The 15,598-nt window shown below is 43.6% G+C and overlaps 46 non-coding genes and 21 pseudogenes across 46 annotated transcripts; all 67 read left to right on the forward strand.

Moving 5' to 3' along the window:
• The first annotated feature begins 3 nt into the window (after positions 1-3).
• Positions 4-122, forward strand: LOC131713037 (5S ribosomal RNA). The gene has a single exon (XR_009314924.1). It is a non-coding gene; the product is annotated as a 5S ribosomal RNA (ribosomal RNA).
• A 100-nt stretch (positions 123-222) lies between these two features.
• On the forward strand, positions 223-341 carry LOC131716938 (5S ribosomal RNA). Its single transcript, XR_009315823.1, has one exon. It is a non-coding gene; the product is annotated as a 5S ribosomal RNA (ribosomal RNA).
• Positions 342-441: 100 nt separating this feature from the next.
• Positions 442-560, forward strand: LOC131711934 (5S ribosomal RNA). The gene has a single exon (XR_009313823.1). It is a non-coding gene; the product is annotated as a 5S ribosomal RNA (ribosomal RNA).
• A 114-nt stretch (positions 561-674) lies between these two features.
• On the forward strand, positions 675-793 carry LOC131716131 (5S ribosomal RNA; annotated as a pseudogene).
• Positions 794-891: 98 nt separating this feature from the next.
• LOC131716531 (5S ribosomal RNA) lies at positions 892-1,000 on the forward strand (annotated as a pseudogene).
• A 114-nt stretch (positions 1,001-1,114) lies between these two features.
• On the forward strand, positions 1,115-1,233 carry LOC131714375 (5S ribosomal RNA; annotated as a pseudogene).
• A 114-nt stretch (positions 1,234-1,347) lies between these two features.
• Positions 1,348-1,466, forward strand: LOC131710768 (5S ribosomal RNA). The gene has a single exon (XR_009312650.1). It is a non-coding gene; the product is annotated as a 5S ribosomal RNA (ribosomal RNA).
• Positions 1,467-1,822: 356 nt separating this feature from the next.
• LOC131712297 (5S ribosomal RNA) lies at positions 1,823-1,941 on the forward strand. The gene has a single exon (XR_009314190.1). It is a non-coding gene; the product is annotated as a 5S ribosomal RNA (ribosomal RNA).
• A 113-nt stretch (positions 1,942-2,054) lies between these two features.
• Positions 2,055-2,163, forward strand: LOC131716026 (5S ribosomal RNA; annotated as a pseudogene).
• Positions 2,164-2,263: 100 nt separating this feature from the next.
• Positions 2,264-2,392, forward strand: LOC131715993 (5S ribosomal RNA; annotated as a pseudogene).
• A 114-nt stretch (positions 2,393-2,506) lies between these two features.
• On the forward strand, positions 2,507-2,625 carry LOC131716939 (5S ribosomal RNA). Its single transcript, XR_009315824.1, has one exon. It is a non-coding gene; the product is annotated as a 5S ribosomal RNA (ribosomal RNA).
• Positions 2,626-2,725: 100 nt separating this feature from the next.
• Positions 2,726-2,844, forward strand: LOC131711213 (5S ribosomal RNA). Its single transcript, XR_009313096.1, has one exon. It is a non-coding gene; the product is annotated as a 5S ribosomal RNA (ribosomal RNA).
• Positions 2,845-2,944: 100 nt separating this feature from the next.
• LOC131716133 (5S ribosomal RNA) lies at positions 2,945-3,063 on the forward strand (annotated as a pseudogene).
• A 100-nt stretch (positions 3,064-3,163) lies between these two features.
• Positions 3,164-3,283, forward strand: LOC131712384 (5S ribosomal RNA). Its single transcript, XR_009314277.1, has one exon. It is a non-coding gene; the product is annotated as a 5S ribosomal RNA (ribosomal RNA).
• A 112-nt stretch (positions 3,284-3,395) lies between these two features.
• On the forward strand, positions 3,396-3,504 carry LOC131716533 (5S ribosomal RNA; annotated as a pseudogene).
• A 114-nt stretch (positions 3,505-3,618) lies between these two features.
• On the forward strand, positions 3,619-3,737 carry LOC131714112 (5S ribosomal RNA; annotated as a pseudogene).
• A 114-nt stretch (positions 3,738-3,851) lies between these two features.
• Positions 3,852-3,970, forward strand: LOC131710770 (5S ribosomal RNA). Its single transcript, XR_009312652.1, has one exon. It is a non-coding gene; the product is annotated as a 5S ribosomal RNA (ribosomal RNA).
• Positions 3,971-4,084: 114 nt separating this feature from the next.
• Positions 4,085-4,203, forward strand: LOC131714119 (5S ribosomal RNA; annotated as a pseudogene).
• Positions 4,204-4,303: 100 nt separating this feature from the next.
• On the forward strand, positions 4,304-4,422 carry LOC131713862 (5S ribosomal RNA; annotated as a pseudogene).
• Positions 4,423-4,536: 114 nt separating this feature from the next.
• Positions 4,537-4,655, forward strand: LOC131713147 (5S ribosomal RNA). The gene has a single exon (XR_009315032.1). It is a non-coding gene; the product is annotated as a 5S ribosomal RNA (ribosomal RNA).
• A 114-nt stretch (positions 4,656-4,769) lies between these two features.
• LOC131713905 (5S ribosomal RNA) lies at positions 4,770-4,898 on the forward strand (annotated as a pseudogene).
• A 114-nt stretch (positions 4,899-5,012) lies between these two features.
• On the forward strand, positions 5,013-5,151 carry LOC131714030 (5S ribosomal RNA; annotated as a pseudogene).
• Positions 5,152-5,473: 322 nt separating this feature from the next.
• Positions 5,474-5,592, forward strand: LOC131711990 (5S ribosomal RNA). The gene has a single exon (XR_009313879.1). It is a non-coding gene; the product is annotated as a 5S ribosomal RNA (ribosomal RNA).
• A 308-nt stretch (positions 5,593-5,900) lies between these two features.
• Positions 5,901-6,009, forward strand: LOC131716413 (5S ribosomal RNA; annotated as a pseudogene).
• Positions 6,010-6,123: 114 nt separating this feature from the next.
• On the forward strand, positions 6,124-6,242 carry LOC131713001 (5S ribosomal RNA). Its single transcript, XR_009314888.1, has one exon. It is a non-coding gene; the product is annotated as a 5S ribosomal RNA (ribosomal RNA).
• Positions 6,243-6,342: 100 nt separating this feature from the next.
• Positions 6,343-6,461, forward strand: LOC131716940 (5S ribosomal RNA). The gene has a single exon (XR_009315825.1). It is a non-coding gene; the product is annotated as a 5S ribosomal RNA (ribosomal RNA).
• A 100-nt stretch (positions 6,462-6,561) lies between these two features.
• LOC131716941 (5S ribosomal RNA) lies at positions 6,562-6,680 on the forward strand. Its single transcript, XR_009315826.1, has one exon. It is a non-coding gene; the product is annotated as a 5S ribosomal RNA (ribosomal RNA).
• A 114-nt stretch (positions 6,681-6,794) lies between these two features.
• Positions 6,795-6,913, forward strand: LOC131716942 (5S ribosomal RNA). The gene has a single exon (XR_009315827.1). It is a non-coding gene; the product is annotated as a 5S ribosomal RNA (ribosomal RNA).
• Positions 6,914-7,013: 100 nt separating this feature from the next.
• On the forward strand, positions 7,014-7,132 carry LOC131712952 (5S ribosomal RNA). Its single transcript, XR_009314840.1, has one exon. It is a non-coding gene; the product is annotated as a 5S ribosomal RNA (ribosomal RNA).
• A 100-nt stretch (positions 7,133-7,232) lies between these two features.
• On the forward strand, positions 7,233-7,351 carry LOC131716943 (5S ribosomal RNA). Its single transcript, XR_009315828.1, has one exon. It is a non-coding gene; the product is annotated as a 5S ribosomal RNA (ribosomal RNA).
• A 114-nt stretch (positions 7,352-7,465) lies between these two features.
• On the forward strand, positions 7,466-7,584 carry LOC131716945 (5S ribosomal RNA). The gene has a single exon (XR_009315830.1). It is a non-coding gene; the product is annotated as a 5S ribosomal RNA (ribosomal RNA).
• Positions 7,585-7,698: 114 nt separating this feature from the next.
• Positions 7,699-7,817, forward strand: LOC131716946 (5S ribosomal RNA). The gene has a single exon (XR_009315831.1). It is a non-coding gene; the product is annotated as a 5S ribosomal RNA (ribosomal RNA).
• A 100-nt stretch (positions 7,818-7,917) lies between these two features.
• Positions 7,918-8,036, forward strand: LOC131716947 (5S ribosomal RNA). The gene has a single exon (XR_009315832.1). It is a non-coding gene; the product is annotated as a 5S ribosomal RNA (ribosomal RNA).
• A 100-nt stretch (positions 8,037-8,136) lies between these two features.
• On the forward strand, positions 8,137-8,255 carry LOC131716948 (5S ribosomal RNA). Its single transcript, XR_009315833.1, has one exon. It is a non-coding gene; the product is annotated as a 5S ribosomal RNA (ribosomal RNA).
• A 100-nt stretch (positions 8,256-8,355) lies between these two features.
• Positions 8,356-8,474, forward strand: LOC131716949 (5S ribosomal RNA). Its single transcript, XR_009315834.1, has one exon. It is a non-coding gene; the product is annotated as a 5S ribosomal RNA (ribosomal RNA).
• A 100-nt stretch (positions 8,475-8,574) lies between these two features.
• LOC131711049 (5S ribosomal RNA) lies at positions 8,575-8,693 on the forward strand. Its single transcript, XR_009312931.1, has one exon. It is a non-coding gene; the product is annotated as a 5S ribosomal RNA (ribosomal RNA).
• A 112-nt stretch (positions 8,694-8,805) lies between these two features.
• LOC131716950 (5S ribosomal RNA) lies at positions 8,806-8,924 on the forward strand. The gene has a single exon (XR_009315835.1). It is a non-coding gene; the product is annotated as a 5S ribosomal RNA (ribosomal RNA).
• A 98-nt stretch (positions 8,925-9,022) lies between these two features.
• On the forward strand, positions 9,023-9,141 carry LOC131710531 (5S ribosomal RNA). Its single transcript, XR_009312405.1, has one exon. It is a non-coding gene; the product is annotated as a 5S ribosomal RNA (ribosomal RNA).
• Positions 9,142-9,241: 100 nt separating this feature from the next.
• On the forward strand, positions 9,242-9,360 carry LOC131716951 (5S ribosomal RNA). Its single transcript, XR_009315836.1, has one exon. It is a non-coding gene; the product is annotated as a 5S ribosomal RNA (ribosomal RNA).
• Positions 9,361-9,474: 114 nt separating this feature from the next.
• On the forward strand, positions 9,475-9,593 carry LOC131716952 (5S ribosomal RNA). The gene has a single exon (XR_009315837.1). It is a non-coding gene; the product is annotated as a 5S ribosomal RNA (ribosomal RNA).
• Positions 9,594-9,707: 114 nt separating this feature from the next.
• Positions 9,708-9,826, forward strand: LOC131716953 (5S ribosomal RNA). Its single transcript, XR_009315838.1, has one exon. It is a non-coding gene; the product is annotated as a 5S ribosomal RNA (ribosomal RNA).
• Positions 9,827-9,926: 100 nt separating this feature from the next.
• Positions 9,927-10,045, forward strand: LOC131716954 (5S ribosomal RNA). Its single transcript, XR_009315839.1, has one exon. It is a non-coding gene; the product is annotated as a 5S ribosomal RNA (ribosomal RNA).
• A 114-nt stretch (positions 10,046-10,159) lies between these two features.
• On the forward strand, positions 10,160-10,278 carry LOC131716956 (5S ribosomal RNA). The gene has a single exon (XR_009315841.1). It is a non-coding gene; the product is annotated as a 5S ribosomal RNA (ribosomal RNA).
• A 100-nt stretch (positions 10,279-10,378) lies between these two features.
• Positions 10,379-10,497, forward strand: LOC131712504 (5S ribosomal RNA). Its single transcript, XR_009314395.1, has one exon. It is a non-coding gene; the product is annotated as a 5S ribosomal RNA (ribosomal RNA).
• A 114-nt stretch (positions 10,498-10,611) lies between these two features.
• LOC131716957 (5S ribosomal RNA) lies at positions 10,612-10,730 on the forward strand. Its single transcript, XR_009315842.1, has one exon. It is a non-coding gene; the product is annotated as a 5S ribosomal RNA (ribosomal RNA).
• A 114-nt stretch (positions 10,731-10,844) lies between these two features.
• On the forward strand, positions 10,845-10,963 carry LOC131716958 (5S ribosomal RNA). Its single transcript, XR_009315843.1, has one exon. It is a non-coding gene; the product is annotated as a 5S ribosomal RNA (ribosomal RNA).
• A 100-nt stretch (positions 10,964-11,063) lies between these two features.
• LOC131710466 (5S ribosomal RNA) lies at positions 11,064-11,182 on the forward strand. Its single transcript, XR_009312338.1, has one exon. It is a non-coding gene; the product is annotated as a 5S ribosomal RNA (ribosomal RNA).
• A 114-nt stretch (positions 11,183-11,296) lies between these two features.
• Positions 11,297-11,415, forward strand: LOC131716959 (5S ribosomal RNA). Its single transcript, XR_009315844.1, has one exon. It is a non-coding gene; the product is annotated as a 5S ribosomal RNA (ribosomal RNA).
• Positions 11,416-11,515: 100 nt separating this feature from the next.
• On the forward strand, positions 11,516-11,624 carry LOC131714815 (5S ribosomal RNA; annotated as a pseudogene).
• A 100-nt stretch (positions 11,625-11,724) lies between these two features.
• Positions 11,725-11,843, forward strand: LOC131716960 (5S ribosomal RNA). The gene has a single exon (XR_009315845.1). It is a non-coding gene; the product is annotated as a 5S ribosomal RNA (ribosomal RNA).
• Positions 11,844-11,958: 115 nt separating this feature from the next.
• Positions 11,959-12,067, forward strand: LOC131714816 (5S ribosomal RNA; annotated as a pseudogene).
• Positions 12,068-12,167: 100 nt separating this feature from the next.
• On the forward strand, positions 12,168-12,286 carry LOC131716961 (5S ribosomal RNA). The gene has a single exon (XR_009315846.1). It is a non-coding gene; the product is annotated as a 5S ribosomal RNA (ribosomal RNA).
• Positions 12,287-12,386: 100 nt separating this feature from the next.
• Positions 12,387-12,505, forward strand: LOC131716962 (5S ribosomal RNA). The gene has a single exon (XR_009315847.1). It is a non-coding gene; the product is annotated as a 5S ribosomal RNA (ribosomal RNA).
• Positions 12,506-12,619: 114 nt separating this feature from the next.
• Positions 12,620-12,728, forward strand: LOC131716158 (5S ribosomal RNA; annotated as a pseudogene).
• Positions 12,729-12,828: 100 nt separating this feature from the next.
• Positions 12,829-12,937, forward strand: LOC131714817 (5S ribosomal RNA; annotated as a pseudogene).
• A 100-nt stretch (positions 12,938-13,037) lies between these two features.
• On the forward strand, positions 13,038-13,156 carry LOC131716963 (5S ribosomal RNA). The gene has a single exon (XR_009315848.1). It is a non-coding gene; the product is annotated as a 5S ribosomal RNA (ribosomal RNA).
• A 114-nt stretch (positions 13,157-13,270) lies between these two features.
• Positions 13,271-13,379, forward strand: LOC131714818 (5S ribosomal RNA; annotated as a pseudogene).
• Positions 13,380-13,479: 100 nt separating this feature from the next.
• LOC131716964 (5S ribosomal RNA) lies at positions 13,480-13,598 on the forward strand. The gene has a single exon (XR_009315849.1). It is a non-coding gene; the product is annotated as a 5S ribosomal RNA (ribosomal RNA).
• A 100-nt stretch (positions 13,599-13,698) lies between these two features.
• LOC131716965 (5S ribosomal RNA) lies at positions 13,699-13,817 on the forward strand. The gene has a single exon (XR_009315850.1). It is a non-coding gene; the product is annotated as a 5S ribosomal RNA (ribosomal RNA).
• Positions 13,818-13,931: 114 nt separating this feature from the next.
• On the forward strand, positions 13,932-14,040 carry LOC131714819 (5S ribosomal RNA; annotated as a pseudogene).
• Positions 14,041-14,140: 100 nt separating this feature from the next.
• LOC131711307 (5S ribosomal RNA) lies at positions 14,141-14,259 on the forward strand. Its single transcript, XR_009313190.1, has one exon. It is a non-coding gene; the product is annotated as a 5S ribosomal RNA (ribosomal RNA).
• Positions 14,260-14,373: 114 nt separating this feature from the next.
• Positions 14,374-14,482, forward strand: LOC131714820 (5S ribosomal RNA; annotated as a pseudogene).
• A 100-nt stretch (positions 14,483-14,582) lies between these two features.
• LOC131716967 (5S ribosomal RNA) lies at positions 14,583-14,701 on the forward strand. Its single transcript, XR_009315852.1, has one exon. It is a non-coding gene; the product is annotated as a 5S ribosomal RNA (ribosomal RNA).
• Positions 14,702-14,801: 100 nt separating this feature from the next.
• On the forward strand, positions 14,802-14,920 carry LOC131716968 (5S ribosomal RNA). Its single transcript, XR_009315853.1, has one exon. It is a non-coding gene; the product is annotated as a 5S ribosomal RNA (ribosomal RNA).
• A 100-nt stretch (positions 14,921-15,020) lies between these two features.
• On the forward strand, positions 15,021-15,139 carry LOC131718849 (5S ribosomal RNA). The gene has a single exon (XR_009317745.1). It is a non-coding gene; the product is annotated as a 5S ribosomal RNA (ribosomal RNA).
• Positions 15,140-15,253: 114 nt separating this feature from the next.
• LOC131712839 (5S ribosomal RNA) lies at positions 15,254-15,372 on the forward strand. Its single transcript, XR_009314727.1, has one exon. It is a non-coding gene; the product is annotated as a 5S ribosomal RNA (ribosomal RNA).
• Positions 15,373-15,472: 100 nt separating this feature from the next.
• On the forward strand, positions 15,473-15,586 carry LOC131715880 (5S ribosomal RNA; annotated as a pseudogene).
• The last annotated feature ends 12 nt before the right edge of the window (positions 15,587-15,598 follow it).

Here is a 15,598-nt window from a genome sequence, read left to right on the forward strand (position 1 = left end):
ATCGCCTGCGGCCACACCACCTTGAATAAGCCTGATCTCGTCTGTTCTCTGAAGCTAAGCAATGTTGGGCTTGGTTAGTACTTGGATGGGAGACCACCTGGGAATATCAAGTGCTGCAGGCATTACATTTTACAATTGAAATGTGTGGAGGACAAAAGGAAATTTTGGAGGAATCACCCCCAGCTCACTAAACATAAAAGTCATGAAAGCAGAAATGCAATCGCCTGCGGCCACACCACCTTGAATAAGCCTGATCTCGTCTGATCTCAGAAGCTAAGCAATGTTGGGCTTGGTTAGTACTTGGATGGGAGACCACCTGGGAATATCAAGTGCTGCAGGCATTACATTTTACAATTGAAATGTGTGGAGGACAAAAGGAAATTTTGGAGGAATCACCCCCAGCTCACTAAACATAAAAGTCATGAAAGCAGAAATGCAATCGCCTGCGGCCACACCACCTTGAATAAGCCTGATCTCGTCTGATCTCAGAAGCTAAGCAATGTTGGGCTTGGTTAGTACTTGGATGGGAGACCACCTGGGAATATCAAGTGCAGCAGGCATTACATTTTTGTAATTACATTTTACAATTGAAATGTGTGGAGGACAAAAGGAAATTTTGGAGGAATCACCCCCAGCTCACTAAACATAAAAGTCATGAAAGCAGAAATGCAATCGCCTGCGGCCACACCACCTTGAATAAGCCTGATCTCTTCTGATATCAGAAGCTACGCAATGTTAGGCTTGGTTAGTACTTGGATGGGAGACCAGCTTGGAATATCAAGTGCTGCAGGCATTACATTTTACAATTGAAATGTGGAGGACAAAAGGAAATTTTGGAGGAATCACCCCCAGCTCACTAAACATAAAGGTCATGAAAGCAGTAATGCAATCGCCTGCGGCCACACCACCTTGAATGAGTCTGATCTCAGAAGCTAAGCAATGTTGGGCTTGGTTAGTACTTGGATGGGAGACCACCTGAAAATATCAAATGCTGCAGGCATTACATTTTTGTAATTACATTTTACAATTGAAATGTGTGGAGGACAAAAGGAAATTTTGGAGGAATCACCCCCAGCTCACTAAACATAAAAGTCATGAAAGCAGTAATGCAATCGCCTGCATCCACACCACCTTGAATAAGCCGGATCTCGTCTGATCTCAGAAACTAAGCAAAGTTTGGCTTGTTTAGTACTTGGATGGGAGACCACCTGGGAATATCAAGTGCTGCAGGCATTACATTTTTGTAATTACATTTTACAATTGAAATGTGTAGAGGACAAAAGGAAATTTTGGAGGAATCACCCCCAGCTCACTAAACATAAAAGTCATGAAAGCAGAAATGCAATCGCCTGCGGCCACACCACCTTGAATAAGCCTGATCTCGTCTGATCTCAGAAGCTAAGCGATGTTGGGCTTGCTTAGTACTTGGATGGGAGACCACCTGGGAATATCAAGTGCTGCAGGCATTACATTTTTGCAATTACATTTTACAATTGAAATGTGTGGAGGACAAAAGGAAATTTTGGAGGAATCACCCCCAGCTCACTAAACATAAAAGTCATGATAGCAGAAATGCAATCGCTTGCTGCCACACCACCTTGAATAAGCCTGATCTCGCCTGATCTCGTCTGATCTGAGATGCTAAACAATGTTGGGCTTGGTTAGTACTTGATGGGAGACCACCTGGGAATATCAAGTGCTGCAGGCATTACATTTTTGTAATTACATTTTACAATTGAAATGTGTGGAGGACAAAAGGAAATTTTGGAGGAATCACCCCCAGCTCACTAAACATAGAAGTCATGAAAGCAGAAATGCAACCGCCTGTTGCCACACCACCTTGAATAAGCCTGATCTCGTCTGATCTCAGAAGCTAAGCAATGTTGGGCTTGGTTAGTACTTGGATGGGAGACCACCTGGGAATATCAAGTGCTGCAGGCATTACATTTTTGTAATTACATTTTACAATTGAAATGTGTGGAGGACAAAAGGAAATTTTGGAGGATCAACCCCAGCTCACTAAACATAAAAGTCATGAAAGCATAAATGCAATCGCCTGCGGCCACACCACCTTGTATAAGTCTGATCTCAGAAGCTAAGCAATGTTGGGCTTGGTTAGTACTTGGATGGGAGACCACCTGGGAATATCAAGTGCTGCAGGCATTACATTTTACAATTGAAATATGTGGAGGACAAAAGGAAATTTTGGAGGAATCACCCCCAGCTCACTAAACATAAAAGTCATGAAAGCAGAAATGCAATCGCCTGTTGCCACACCACCTTGAATAAGCCTGCTCTCGCCTGATCTCGTCTGATCTGAGAAGCTAAGCAATGTTGGGCTTGGTTAGTACTTGGATGGGAGACCACCTGGGAATATCAAGTGCTGCAGGCATTACGTTTTTGTAATTACATTTTACAATTGAAATGTGTGGAGGACAAAAGGAAATTTTGGAGGAATCACCCCCAGCTCACTAAACATAAAAGTCATGAAAGCAGAAATGCAATTGCCTGCGGCCACACCACCTTGAATAAGCCTGATCTCGTCTGATCTCAGAAGCTAAGCAATGTTGGGCTTGGTTAGTACTTGGATGGGAGACCACCTGGGAATATCAAGTGCTGCAGGCATTACATTTTACAATTGAAATGTGTGGAGGACAAAAGGAAGTTTTATAGGAATCACCCCCAGCTCACTAAACATAAAAGTCATGAAAGCAGAAATGCAATTGCCTGCGGCCACACCACCTTGAATAAGCCTGATCTCGTCTGATCTCAGAAGCTAAGCAATGTTGGGTTTGGTTAGTACTTGGATGGGAGACCACCTGGGAATATCAAGTGCTGCAGGCATTACATTTTACAATTGAAATGTGTGGAGGACAAAAGGAAATTTTGGAGGAATCACCCCCAGCTCACTAAACATAAAAGTCATGAAAGCAGAAATGCAATCGCCTGCGGCCACACCACCTTGAATAAGCCTGATCTCTTCTGATATCAGAAGCTACGCAATGTTAGGCTTGGTTAGTACTTGGATGGGAGACCAGCTTGGAATATCAAGTGCTGCAGGCATTACATTTTACAATTGAAATGTGTGGAGGACAAAAGGAAGTTTTGGAGGAATCACCCCCAGCTCACTAAACATAAAAGTCATGAAAGCAGAAATGCAATCGCCTGCGGGCCACACCACCTTGAATAAGCCTGATCTCATCTGATCTCAGAAACTAAGCAATGTTGGGCTTGGTTAGTACTTGGATGGGAGACCACCTGGGAATATCAAGTGCTGCAGGCATTACATTTTTGTAAATACATTTTACAATTGAAATGTGGAGGACAAAAGGAAATTTTGGAGGAATCACCCCCAGCTCACTAAACATAAAGGTCATGAAAGCAGTAATGCAATCGCCTGCGGCCACACCACCTTGAATGAGTCTGATCTCAGAAGCTAAGCAATGTTGGGCTTGGTTAGTACTTGGATGGGAGACCACCTGAAAATATCAAATGCTGCAGGCATTACATTTTTGTAATTACATTTTACAATTGAAATGTGTGGAGGACAAAAGGAAATTTTGGAGGTATCACCCCCAGCTCACTAAACATAAAAGTCATGAAAGCAGTAATGCAATCGCCTGCATCCACACAACCTTGAATAAGCCGGATCTCGTCTGATCTCAGAAACTAAGCAAAGTTTGGCTTGTTTAGTACTTGGATGGGAGACCACCTGGGAATATCAAGTGCTGCAGGCATTACATTTTTGTAATTACATTTTACAATTGAAATGTGTAGAGGACAAAAGGAAATTTTGGAGGAATCACCCCCAGCTCACTAAACATAAAAGTCATGAAAGCAGAAATGCAATCGCCTGCGGCCACACCACCTTGAATAAGCCTGATCTCGTCTGATCTCAGAAGCTAAGCGATGTTGGGCTTGCTTAGTACTTGGATGGGAGACCACCTGGGAATATCAAGTGCTGCAGGCATTACATTTTTGCAATTACATTTTACAATTGAAATGTGTGGAGGACAAAAGGAAATTTTGGAGGAATCACCCCCAGCTCACTAAACATAAAAGTCATGAAAGCAGAAATGCAATCGCCTGCTACCACACCACCTTGAATAAGCCTAATCTCGTCTGATCTCAGAAGCTAAGCAATGTTGGGCTTGGTTAGTACTTGGATGGGAGACCACCTGGGAATATCAAGTGCTGCAGGCATTACATTTTACAATTGAAATGTGTGGAGGACAAAAGGAAATTTTGGAGGAATCACCCCCAGCTCACTAAACATAAAAGTCATGAAAGCAGAAATGCAAACTCCTGCGGCCACACCACCTTGAATAAGCCTGATCTCGTCTGATCTCAGAAGCTAAACAATGTTGGGATTGGTTAGTACTTGGATGGGAGACCACCTGGGAATATCAAGTGCTGCAGGCATTACATTTTTGTAAATACATTTTACAATTGAAATGTGTGGAGGACAAAAGGATATTTTGGAGGAATCACCCCCAGCTCACTAAACATAAAAGTCAAGAAAGCAGAAATGCAATCGCCTGTGGCCACACCACCTTGAATAAGCCTGATCTCGTATGATCTCAGAAGCTAAGCACTGTTGGGCTTGGTTAGTACTTGGATGGGAGACCACCTGGGAATATCAAGTGCTGCAGGCATTACATTTTTGTAATTACATTTTACAATTGAAATGTGTGGAGGACAAAAGGAAATTTTGGAGGAATCACCCCCAGCTCACTAAACATAAAAGTCATGAAAGCAGAAAAGCAATCACCTGCGGCCACACCACCTTGAATAAGCCTGATCTCGCCTGATCTCGTCTGATCTCAGAAGCTAAGCAATGTTGGGCTTGGTTAGTACTTGGATGGGAGACCACCTGGGAATATCAAGTGCTGCAGGCATTACATTTTTGTAATTACATTCTACAATTGCAATGTGTGGAGGACAAAAGGAAATTTTGGAGGAATCACCCCCAGCTCACTAAACATAAAAGTCATGAAAGCAGAAATTCAATCGCCTGCGGCCACACCACCTTGAATAAGCCTGATCTCACCTGATCTCGCCTGATCTCGTTTGATCTCAGAAGCTAAGCAATGTTGGGCTTGGTTAGTACTTGGATGGGAGACCACCTGGGAATATCAAGTGCTGCAGGCATTACATTTTTGTAATTACATTTTACAATTGAAATGTGTGGAGGTCAAAAGGAAATTTTGGCGGAATCACCCCCAGCTCACTAAACATAAAAGTCATGAAAGCAGATCTGCAATCGCCTGCTGCCACACCACCTTGAATAAGCCTGATCTCGTCTGATCTCAGAAGCTAAGCAATGTTGGACTTGGATGGGAGACCACCTGGGAATATCAAGTGCTGCAGGCATTACATTTTACAATTGAAATGTGTGGAGGACAAAAGGAAATTTTGGAGGAATCACCCCCAGCTCACTAAACATAAAAGTCATGAAAGCAGAAATGCAATCGCCTGCGGCCACACCACCTTGAATAAGCCTGATCTCGTCTGATATCAGAAGCTAAGCAATGTTGGGCTTGGTTAGTACTTGGATGGGAGACCACCTGGGAATATCAAGTGCTGCAGGCATTACATTTTACAATTGAAATGTGTGGAGGACAAAAGGAAATTTTGGAGGAATCACCCCCAGCTCACTAAACATAAAGGTCATGAAAGCAGAAATGCAATCGCCTGCGGCCACACCACCTTGAATAAGCCTGATCTCGTCTGATCTCAGAAGCTAAGCAATGTTGGGCTTGGATGGGAGACCACCTGGGAATATCAAGTACTGCAGGCATTTCAATTTACAATTGAAATGTGTGGAGGACAAAAGGAAATTTTGGAGGAATCACCCCCAGCTCACTAAACATAAAAGTCATGAAAGCAGAAATGCAATCGCCTGCGGCCACACCACCTTGAATAAGTCTAATCTCAGAAGCTAAGCAATGTTGGGCTTGGTTAGTACTTGGATGGGAGACCACCTGGGAATATCAAGTGCTGCAGGCATTACATTTTTGTAATTACATTTTACAATTGAAATGTGTGGAGGACAAAAGGAAATTTTGGAGGAATCACCCCCAGCTCACTAAACATAAAAGTCATGAAAGCAGAAATGCAATCACCTGCGGCCACATCACCTTGTATAAGCCTGATCTCGTCTGATCTCAGAAGCTAAGCAATGTTGGGCTTGGTTAGTACTTGGATGGGAGACCACCTGGGAATATCAAGTGCTGCAGGCATTACATTTTACAATTGAAATGTGTGGAGGACAAAAGGAAATTTTGGAGGAATCACCCCCAGCTCACTAAACATAAAAGTCATGAAAGCAGAAATGCAATCGCCTGCGGCCACACCACCTTGAATAAGCCTGATCTCGTCTGATCTCAGAAGCTAAGCAATGTTGGGCTTGGTTAGTACTTGGATGGGAGACCACCTGGGAATATCAAGTGCTGCAGGCATTACATTTTACAATTGAAATGTGTGGAGGACAAAAGGAAATTTTGGAGGAATCACCCCCAGCTCACTAAACATAAAAGTCATGAAAGCAGAAATGCAATCGCCTGCGGCCACACCACCTTGAATAAGCCTGATCTCGTCTGATCTCAGAAGCTAAGCAATGTTGGGCTTGGTTAGTACTTGGATGGGAGACCACCTGGGAATATCAAGTGCTGCAGGCATTACATTTTAGTAATTACATTTTACAATTGAAATGTGTGGAGGACAAAAGGAAATTTTGGAGGAATCACCCCCAGCTCACTAAACATAAAAGTCATGAAAGCAGAAATGCAATCGCCTGCGGCCACACCACCTTGAATAAGCCTGATCTCGTCTGATCTCAGAAGCTAAGCAATGTTGGGCTTGGTTAGTACTTGGATGGGAGACCACCTGGGAATATCAAGTGCTGCAGGCATTACATTTTACAATTGAAATGTGTGGAGGACAAAAGGAAATTTTGGAGGAATCACCCCCAGCTCACTAAACATAAAAGTCATGAAAGCAGAAATGCAATCACCTGCGGCCACACCACCTTGAATAAGCCTGGTCTCGTCTGATCTCAGAAGCTAAGCAATGCTGGGCTTGGTTAGTACTTGGATGGGAGACCACCTGGGAATATCAAGTGCTGCAGGCATTACATTTTACAATTGAAATGTGTGGAGGACAAAAGGAAATTTTGGAGGAATCACCCCCAGCTCACTAAACATAAAAGTCATGAAAGCAGAAATGCAATCGCCTGCGGCCACACCACCTTGAATAAGCCTGATCTCGTCTGATCTCAGAAGCTAAGCAATGTTGGGCTTGGTTAGTACTTGGATGGGAGACCACCTGGGAATATCAAGTGCTGCAGGCATTACATTTTTGTAATTACATTTTACAATAGAAATGTGTGGAGGACAAAAGGAAATTTTGGAGGAATCACCCCCAGCTCACTAAACATAAAAGTCATGAAAGCAGAAATGCAATCGCCTGCGGCCACACCACCTTGAATAAGCCTGATCTCGTCTGATCTCAGAAGCTAAGCAATGTTGGGCTTGGTTAGTACTTGGATGGGAGACCACCTGGGAATATCAAGTGCTGCAGGCATTACATTTTTGTAATTACATTTTACAATTGAAATGTGTGGAGGACAAAAGGAAATTTTGGAGGAATCACCCCCAGCTCACTAAACATAAAAGTCATGAAAGCAGAAATGCAATCGCCTGCGGCCACACCACCTTGAATAAGCCTGATCTCGTCTGATCTCAGAAGCTAAGCAATGTTGGGCTTGGTTAGTACTTGGATGGGAGACCACCTGGGAATATCAAGTGCTGCAGGCATTACATTTTACAATTGAAATGTGTGGAGGACAAAAGGAAATTTTGGAGGAATCACCCCCAGCTCACTAAACATAAAAGTCATGAAAGCAGAAATGCAATCGCCTGCGGCCACACCACCTTGAATAAGCCTGATCTCGTCTGATCTCAGAAGCTAAGCAATGTTGGGCTTGGTTAGTACTTGGATGGGAGACCACCTGGGAATATCAAGTGCTGCAGGCATTACATTTTACAATTGAAATGTGTGGAGGACAAAAGGAAATTTTGGAGGAATCACCCCCAGCTCACTAAACATAAAAGTCATGAAAGCAGAAATGCAATCGCCTGCGGCCACACCACCTTGAATAAGCCTGATCTCGTCTGATCTCAGAAGCTAAGCAATGTTGGGCTTGGTTAGTACTTGGATGGGAGACCACCTGGGAATATCAAGTGCTGCAGGCATTACATTTTACAATTGAAATGTGTGGAGGACAAAAGGAAATTTTGGAGGAATCACCCCCAGCTCACTAAACATAAAAGTCATGAAAGCAGAAATGCAATCGCCTGCGGCCACACCACCTTGAATAAGCCTGATCTCGTCTGATCTCAGAAGCTAAGCAATGTTGGGCTTGGTTAGTACTTGGATGGGAGACCACCTGGGAATATCAAGTGCTGCAGGCATTACGTTTTACAATTGAAATGTGTGGAGGACAAAAGGAAATTTTGGAGGAATCACCCCCAGCTCACTAAACATAAAAGTCATGAAAGCAGAAATGCAATCGCCTGCGGCCACACCACCTTGAATAAGCCTGATCTCGTCTGATCTCAAAAGCTAAGCAATGTTGGGCTTGGTTAGTACTTGGATGGGAGACCACCTGGGAATATCAAGTGCTGCAGGCATTACATTTTTGTAATTACATTTTACAATTGAAATGTGTGGGACAAAAGGAAATTTTGGAGGAATCACCCCCAGCTCACTAAACATAAAAGTCATGAAAGCAGAAATGCAATCGCCTGCGGCCACACCACCTTGAATAAGCCTGATCTCGTCTGATCTCAGAAGCTAAGCAATGTTGGGCTTGGTTAGTACTTGGATGGGAGACCACCTGGGAATATCAAGTGCTGCAGGCATTACATTTTACAATTGAAATGTGTGGGACAAAAGGAAATTTTGGAGGAATCACCCCCAGCTCACTAAACATAAAAGTCATGAAAGCAGAAATGCAATCGCCTGCGGCCACACCACCTTGAATAAGCCTGATCTCGTCTGATCTCAGAAGCTAAGCAATGTTGGGCTTGGTTAGTACTTGGATGGGAGACCACCAGGGAATATCAAGTGCTGCAGGCATTACATTTTACAATTGAAATGTGTGGAGGACAAAAGGAAATTTTGGAGGAATCACCCCCAGCTCACTAAACATAAAAGTCATGAAAGCAGAAATGCAATCGCCTGCGGCCACACCACCTTGAATAAGCCTGATCTCGTCTGATCTCAGAAGCTAAGCAATGTTGGGCTTGGTTAGTACTTGGATGGGAGACCACCTGGGAATATCAAGTGCTGCAGGCATTACATTTTTGTAATTACATTTTAGAATTGAAATGTGTGGAGGAAAAAAGGAAATTTTGGAGGAATCACCCCCAGCTCACTAAACATAAAAGTCATGAAAGCAGAAATGCAATCGCCTGCGGCCACACCACCTTGAATAAGCCTGATCTCGTCTGATCTCAGAAGCTAAGCAATGTTGGGCTTGGTTAGTACTTGGATGGGAGACCACCTGGGAATATCAAGTGCTGCAGGCATTACATTTTTGTAATTACATTTTACAATTGAAATGTGTGGAGGACAAAAGGAAATTTTGGAGGAATCACCCCCAGCTCACTAAACATAAAAGTCATGAAAGCAGAAATGCAATCGCCTGCGGCCACACCACCTTGAATAAGCCTGATCTCGTCTGATCTCAGAAGCTAAGCAATGTTGGGCTTGGTTAGTACTTGGATGGGAGACCACCTGGGAATATCAAGTGCTGCAGGCATTACATTTTACAATTGAAATGTGTGGAGGACAAAAGGAAATTTTGGAGGAATCACCCCCAGCTCACTAAACATAAAAGTCATGAAAGCAGAAATGCAATCGCCTGCGGCCACACCACCTTGAATAAGCCTGATCTCGTCTGATCTCAGAAGCTAAGCAATGTTGGGCTTGGTTAGTACTTGGATGGGAGACCACCTGGGAATATCAAGTGCTGCAGGCATTACATTTTTGTAATTACATTTTAGAATTGAAATGTGTGGAGGAAAAAAGGAAATTTTGGAGGAATCACCCCCAGCTCACTAAACATAAAAGTCATGAAAGCAGAAATGCAATCGCCTGCGGCCACACCACCTTGAATAAGCCTGATCTCGTCTGATCTCAGAAGCTAAGCAATGTTGGGCTTGGTTAGTACTTGGATGGGAGACCACCTGGGAATATCAAGTGCTGCAGGCATTACATTTTACAATTGAAATGTGTGGAGGACAAAAGGAAATTTTGGAGGAATCACCCCCAGCTCACTAAACATAAAAGTCATGAAAGCAGAAATGCAATCGCCTGCGGCCACACCATCTTGAATAAGCCTGATCTCGTCTGATCTCAGAAGCTAAGCAATGTTGGGCTTGGTTAGTACTTGGATGGGAGACTACCTGGGAATATCAAGTGCTGCAGGCATTACATTTTTGTAATTACATTTTACAATTGAAATGTGTGGAGGACAAAAGGAAATTTTGGAGGAATCACCCCCAGCTCACTAAACATAAAAGTCATGAAAGCAGAAATGCAATCGCCTGCGGCCACACCACCTTGAATAAGCCTGATCTCGTCTGATCTCAGAAGCTAAGCAATGTTGGGCTTGGTTAGTACTTGGATGGGAGACCACCTGGGAATATCAAGTGCTGCAGGCATTACATTTTTGTAATTACATTTTACAATTGAAATGTGTGGAGGACAAAAGGAAATTTTGGAGGAATCACCCCCAGCTCACTAAACATAAAAGTCATGAAAGCAGAAATGCAATCGCCTGCGGCCACACCACCTTGAATAAGCCTGATCTCGTCTGATCTCAGAAGCTAAGCAATGTTGGGCTTGGTTAGTACTTGGATGGGAGACCACCTGGGAATATCAAGTGCTGCAGGCATTACATTTTACAATTGAAATGTGTGGAGGACAAAAGGAAATTTTGGAGGAATCACCCCCAGCTCACTAAACATAAAAGTCATGAAAGCAGAAATGCAATCGCCTGCGGCCACACCACCTTGAATAAGCCTGATCTCGTCTGATCTCAGAAGCTAAGCAATGTTGGGCTTGGTTAGTACTTGGATGGGAGACCACCTGGGAATATCAAGTGTTGCAGGCATTACATTTTTGTAATTACATTTTACAATTGAAATGTGTGGAGGACAAAAGGAAATTTTGGAGGAATCACCCCCAGCTCACTAAACATAAAAGTCATGAAAGCAGAAATGCAATCGCCTGCGGCCACACCACCTTGAATAAGCCTGATCTCGTCTGATCTCAGAAGCTAAGCAATGTTGGGCTTGGTTAGTACTTGGATGGGAGACCACCTGGGAATATCAAGTGCTGCAGGCATTACATTTTACAATTGAAATGTGTGGAGGACAAAAGGAAATTTTGGAGGAATCACCCCCAGCTCACTAAACATAAAAGTCATGAAAGCAGAAATGCAATCGCCTGCGGCCACACCACCTTGAATAAGCCTGATCTCAGAAGCTAAGCAATGTTGGGCTTGGTTAGTACTTGGATGGGAGACCACCTGGGAATATCAAGTGCTGCAGGCATTACATTTTACAATTGAAATGTGTGGAGGACAAAAGGAAATTTTGGAGGAATCACCCCCAGCTCACTAAACATAAAAGTCATGAAAGCAGAAATGCAATCGCCTGCGGCCACACCACCTTGAATAAGCCTGATCTCGTCTGATCTCAGAAGCTAAGCAATGTTGGGCTTGGTTAGTACTTGGATGGGAGACCACCTGGGAATATCAAGTGCTGCAGGCATTACATTTTAGTAATTACATTTTACAATTGAAATGTGTGGAGGACAAAAGGAAATTTTGGAGGAATCACCCCCCAGCTCACTAAACATAAAAGTCATGAAAGCAGAAATGCAATCGCCTGCGGCCACACCACCTTGAATAAGCCTGATCTCAGAAGCTAAGCAATGTTGGGCTTGGTTAGTACTTGGATGGGAGACCACCTGGGAATATCAAGTGCTGCAGGCATTACATTTTACAATTGAAATGTGTGGAGGACAAAAGGAAATTTTGGAGGAATCATCCCCAGCTCACTAAACATAAAAGTCATGAAAGCAGAAATGCAATCGCCTGCGGCCACACCACCTTGAATAAGCCTGATCTCGTCTGATCTCAGAAGCTAAGCAATGTTGGGCTTGGTTAGTACTTGGATGGGAGACCACCTGGGAATATCAAGTGCTGCAGGCATTACATTTTACAATTGAAATGTGTGGAGGACAAAAGGAAATTTTGGAGGAATCACCCCCAGCTCACTAAACATAAAAGTCATGAAAGCAGAAATGCAATCGCCTGCGGCCACACCACCTTGAATAAGCCTGATCTCGTCTGATCTCAGAAGCTAAGCAATGTTGGGCTTGGTTAGTACTTGGATGGGAGACCACCTGGGAATATCAAGTGCTGCAGGCATTACATTTTTGTAATTACATTTTACAATTGAAATGTGTGGAGGACAAAAGGAAATTTTGGAGGAATCACCCCCAGCTCACTAAACATAAAAGTCATGAAAGCAGAAATGCAATCGCCTGCGGCCACACCACCTTGAATAAGCCTGATCTCAGAAGCTAAGCAATGTTGTGCTTGGTTAGTACTTGGATGGGAGACCACCTGGGAATATCAAGTGCTGCAGGCATTACATTTTACAATTGAAATGTGTGGAGGACAAAAGGAAATTTTGGAGGAATCACCCCCAGCTCACTAAACATAAAAGTCATGAAAGCAGAAATGCAATCGCCTGCGGCCACACCACCTTGAATAAGCCTGATCTCAGAAGCTAAGCAATGTTGGGCTTGGTTAGTACTTGGATGGGAGACCACCTGGGAATATCAAGTGCTGCAGGCATTACATTTTACAATTGAAATGTGTGGAGGACAAAAGGAAATTTTGGAGGAATCACCCCCAGCTCACTAAACATAAAAGTCATGAAAGCAGAAATGCAATCGCCTGCGGCCACACCACCTTGAATAAGCCTGATCTCGTCTGATCTCAGAAGCTAAGCAATGTTGGGCTTGGTTAGTACTTGGATGGGAGACCACCTGGGAATATCAAGTGCTGCAGGCATTACATTTTTGTAATTACATTTTACAATTGAAATGTGTGGAGGACAAAAGGAAATTTTGGAGGAATCACCCCCAGCTCACTAAACATAAAAGTCATGAAAGCAGAAATGCAATCGCCTGCGGCCACACCACCTTGAATAAGCCTGATCTCAGAAGCTAAGCAATGTTGGGCTTGGTTAGTACTTGGATGGGAGACCACCTGGGAATATCAAGTGCTGCAGGCATTACATTTTACAATTGAAATGTGTGGAGGACAAAAGGAAATTTTGGAGGAATCACCCCCAGCTCACTAAACATAAAAGTCATGAAAGCAGAAATGCAATCGCCTGCGGCCACACCACCTTGAATAAGCCTGATCTCGTCTGATCTCAGAAGCTAAGCAATGTTGGGCTTGGTTAGTACTTGGATGGGAGACCACCTGGGAATATCAAGTGCTGCAGGCATTACATTTTACAATTGAAATGTGTGGAGGACAAAAGGAAATTTTGGAGGAATCACCCCCAGCTCACTAAACATAAAAGTCATGAAAGCAGAAATGCAATCGCCTGCGGCCACACCACCTTGAATAAGCCTGATCTCGTCTGATCTCAGAAGCTAAGCAATGTTGGGCTTGGTTAGTACTTGGATGGGAGACCACCTGGGAATATCAAGTGCTGCAGGCATTACATTTTTGTAATTACATTTTACAATTGAAATGTGTGGAGGACAAAAGGAAATTTTGGAGGAATCACCCCCAGCTCACTAAACATAAAAGTCATGAAAGCAGAAATGCAATCGCCTGCGGCCACACCACCTTGAATAAGCCTGATCTCAGAAGCTAAGCAATGTTGGGCTTGGTTAGTACTTGGATGGGAGACCACCTGGGAATATCAAGTGCTGCAGGCATTACATTTTACAATTGAAATGTGTGGAGGACAAAAGGAAATTTTGGAGGAATCACCCCCAGCTCACTAAACATAAAAGTCATGAAAGCAGAAATGCAATCGCCTGCGGCCACACCACCTTGAATAAGCCTGATCTCGTCTGATCTTAGAAGCTAAGCAATGTTGGGCTTGGTTAGTACTTGGATGGGAGACCACCTGGGAATATCAAGTGCTGCAGGCATTACATTTTTGTAATTACATTTTACAATTGAAATGTGTGGAGGACAAAAGGAAATTTTGGAGGAATCACCCCCAGCTCACTAAACATAAAAGTCATGAAAGCAGAAATGCAATCGCCTGCGGCCACACCACCTTGAATAAGCCTGATCTCAGAAGCTAAGCAATGTTGGGCTTGGTTAGTACTTGGATGGGAGACCACCTGGGAATATCAAGTGCTGCAGGCATTACATTTTACAATTGAAATGTGTGGAGGACAAAAGGAAATTTTGGAGGAATCACCCCCAGCTCACTAAACATAAAAGTCATGAAAGCAGAAATGCAATTGCCTGCGGCCACACCACCTTGAATAAGCCTGATCTCGTCTGATCTCAGAAGCTAAGCAATGTTGGGCTTGGTTAGTACTTGGATGGGAGACCACCTGGGAATATCAAGTGCTGCAGGCATTACATTTTACAATTGAAATGTGTGGAGGACAAAAGGAAATTTTGGAGGAATCACCCCCAGCTCACTAAACATAAAAGTCATGAAAGCAGAAATGCAATCGCCTGCGGCCACACCACCTTGAATAAGCCTGATCTCGTCTGATCTCAGAAGCTAAGCAATGTTGGGCTTGGTTAGTACTTGGATGGGAGACCACCTGGGAATATCAAGTGCTGCAGGCATTACATTTTACAATTGAAATGTGTGGAGGACAAAAGGAAATTTTGGAGGAATCACCCCCAGCTCACTAAACATAAAAGTCATGAAAGCAGAAATGCAATCGCCTGCGGCCACACCACCTTGAATAAGCCTGATCTCGTCTGATCTCAGAAGCTAAGCAATGTTGGGCTTGGTTAGTACTTGGATGGGAGACCTCCTGGGAATATCAAGTGCTGCAGGCATTACATTTTTGTAATTACATTTTACAATTGAAATGTGTGGAGGACAAAAGGAAATTTTGGAGGAATCACCCCCAGCTCACTAAACATAAAAGTCATGAAAGCAGAAATGCAATCGCCTGCGGCCACACCACCTTGAATAAGCCTGATCTCGTCTGATCTCAGAAGCTAAGCAATGTTGGGCTTGGTTAGTACTTGGATTGGAGACCACCTGGGAATATCAAGTGCTGCAGGCATTACATTTTACAATTGAAATGTGTGGAGGACAAAAGGAAATTTTGGAGGAATCACCCCCAGCTCACTAAACATAAAAGTCATGAAAGCAGAAATGCAATCGCCTGCGGCCACACCACCTTGAATAAGCCTGATCTCGTCTGATCTCAGAAGCTAAGCAATGTTGGGCTTGGTTAGTACTTGGATGGGAGACCACCTGGGAAAGTGCTGCAGGCATTACATTTTTGT

Source organism: Acipenser ruthenus, chromosome 44 (assembly GCF_902713425.1).
Source record: "Acipenser ruthenus chromosome 44, fAciRut3.2 maternal haplotype, whole genome shotgun sequence".
Taxonomy (NCBI): domain Eukaryota; kingdom Metazoa; phylum Chordata; class Actinopteri; order Acipenseriformes; family Acipenseridae; genus Acipenser; species Acipenser ruthenus.